General features: G+C 38.6%; 1 pseudogene; it reads left to right on the top strand.

The window, feature by feature from the left end:
* Positions 1-1,810, top strand: part of LOC107678342 (1-phosphatidylinositol 4,5-bisphosphate phosphodiesterase beta-1-like) — an 84,499-nt pseudogene extending 82,689 nt beyond the window's left edge.
* The last annotated feature ends 834 nt before the right edge of the window (positions 1,811-2,644 follow it).

The raw sequence follows: 2,644 nt of genomic DNA, 5'->3' as shown, positions 1-2,644 counted from the left end.
ACATTTCTTTTCTTAATATTTTTTTGCAGATTTGCACATGTACAAGGTTTAAAATGTTCATGAAACATTTTCAAAAAAGACTGACATTTTGAGCAGCTGCATGTTTGAGCAGCTGCATTCCTCTAGGTCAAAGATTAAAAAATGGGATTTACAATAAAAAGTAATTTACAAAATTATTTTGACTTGAGTTTATTTATTAATGAGTAACGTCTCTGTTGAGTGAATGTGCAAATTTTTAATGTTAACAGGTTTTACCGTGTTATTACAACATTTAACCACTTTTTATTAATTAAAAAATTTATAAATTCTTTCAAATTTAAATCTTGTACAAGAACTACAGCAAAAACCAGTTTGATGCATATTTTATCAGTATTTTAGAAATTGAATTTGAATATGTGTGTGTGTGTGTGTGTGTGTGTGTGTGTGTGTGTTTCTGTGAACTGCTGGCTTGTTTTCTCCTGCTGCATCAGTCTCTTGTCTCTTCTGATGTTAAATGCACATCTGAGCCTCCACATGTTCATACACAACAAACGGGGTGGGGCTTGGTTCTGTCCATTCAATTCAAGTTTATTTGTATAGCGCTTTTCACAATACAAATCGTTGCATAACATCTTTACAGAAAATTAAGTTTCTACAATATATTTAGTAGTAGCTTGTCAGTGGTTACTATGTCAAATTGATGTACATACATATGGCAGAAATGTAGGGTAAAATGCAGTTAATGACGTAATCAAACAGACGATGAACACTATTAACAGCAATGATTATGGGATTACAGGATGTCAATCCCATGGCAGCAACAGACAAACAAATAGAGACATAATTAGCGTAGCTGCTGTTCCAACCAAGCAAAAATGATTTGTTAAACCCAAGCTAAGGAATAATAATGTGCATTTGATCAGATATAACTGAAGATTTGAGATGGGTCTGTAATTTGCCAGTTCACTAGGATCTAGTTGTGGTTTCTTAATAAGAGGCTTAATAACCGTCCATCAGCTGCTGATTGGATTTTGAGAAGTCGGCCAATCAGATTGCGTTTTCTGTCTCGTTAGCGTGTGCTGTACATCAGCGGTGTGAGATGTTCGCTTACATGCATGTTGGCTTTCTTTTGCGGTGTAGCTTGTTGAGAAGTTGACAGCTGTGGCAGAAGAGTGTCAGAATAACCAGCTGAAGAAACTGAAGGATCTGTGTGAGAAGTAAGAGATATTAAAGTGATCGTTCAGCCACAAATCATCATTTACTCTCCGCATGTCCTTCAAACCTGTGGGACTTTCTTTTGAAAAATGTCTTTGTCCATTTAATCAAAGTCGTTGTGTTGTTTGGTCACCACTGTCCCTCAAAATATCTCATGGTTTCCTTTTTTCAGAGAAAACAAAGACTTGAAGAAAAGGATGGACAAGAGACGACAGGAGAAGTTTCAAGAAGCCCGAACGCTGGAGAAGACTCTGACTGAGGAGTGAGTGATTTTAACTCTTTGTGAGGATCTTCAGATCACGTGTTCACGGATCAACAGTCAGAGTTTAGGGACTGAGCATCATTCTCAGCAGCCCATCGTCTTAGAGCTGCTTGATGAGCAGAGTTTGGGTTTGGAGTGGACTGTTTGTTGAACAGCAAAAAAGCTGATGTTGATCCAAACACACGATCATCTTTGGTGCTACGACTGCTAGTGGCCAGTCTGATAAAGATTATGCTTGAAGCTAAAATCATCCTGTTTTGTAGGATAAAGATGGAGATGAACAGATCACACGTGAACGAGGTGGTGCAGTCCATCAAACGGGTGAGTGGATACTGGTTACCATGGACTAGTTAACCCCTGCTGGTAACTGCTTTAATTACAGTATGTGTCTTTCTCATTTGACCGACAATCAAAAGTAGTTGTATATTCTGACAAAATGAAAGAATGCTTCACCTCTAATTTTAAAGTGGACTCGTATTTTTCCATTAGCCGCCCTCAACTCTTCTGATCAGGTCGTGTACAGAAGAGAAAAAACAGCCTAAATGCAAATAATATAATTCAACCTATATCATATAATCATGCAAAATAGACTTCAGTTAAAGGGGTCATATGATGCTTTTTTAAAGATCATTATTTTGTGTATTTGGTGTAACAGAATATGTTGACATGCTTTAATGTTCAAAAAACACATTATTTTTAAAATACTGTACATTATTGTAGGTCCTCTATGCCCCGCCTCTCTCAAACGCTTCGTTTTCTACAAAGTCCCTCCTTCCGACTACCTGCGGTGTGTTCGTGTCTCCTCACTGTCACTGTTATTTTAGGAGGACGGATCACAGGAAGTGGAAGGTAAGCAGTTCTGCATCCCAGCATTCAGTTCATCACAGATATTCATCTGACATTCAGGTTAATGGTTGTGTTTCCTGAGCCGCTCAAATTAAACAAAACCCAAACTCTGGATCATAACAACCTCCTCCAACCATCTTCCAATAACCAGCTTTACTGACCCGTGTGTGTGTGTGTGTGTGTGTGTGTGTGTGTGTGTGAGAGAGTGTGTGTGTGAGAGAGAGTGTGTGTGTGTGTGTGTGTGTGTGTGTGAGAGAGAGTGTATGTGAGTGGTCCTGGTAAACCCTACGTTATGGGGACAAAATGTCCCCACAATGGAGGCAGTATCCAAAATCCTTGTCC

The sequence above is a fragment of the Sinocyclocheilus anshuiensis genome, unplaced genomic scaffold, assembly GCF_001515605.1.
Source record: "Sinocyclocheilus anshuiensis isolate Anshui unplaced genomic scaffold, SAMN03320099.WGS_v1.1 scaffold1788, whole genome shotgun sequence".
Lineage (NCBI taxonomy): Eukaryota > Metazoa > Chordata > Actinopteri > Cypriniformes > Cyprinidae > Sinocyclocheilus > Sinocyclocheilus anshuiensis.
The sequence above is the reverse complement of the archived record's forward strand: the minus strand, read 5'-3'. Positions and strand labels throughout refer to the sequence as shown.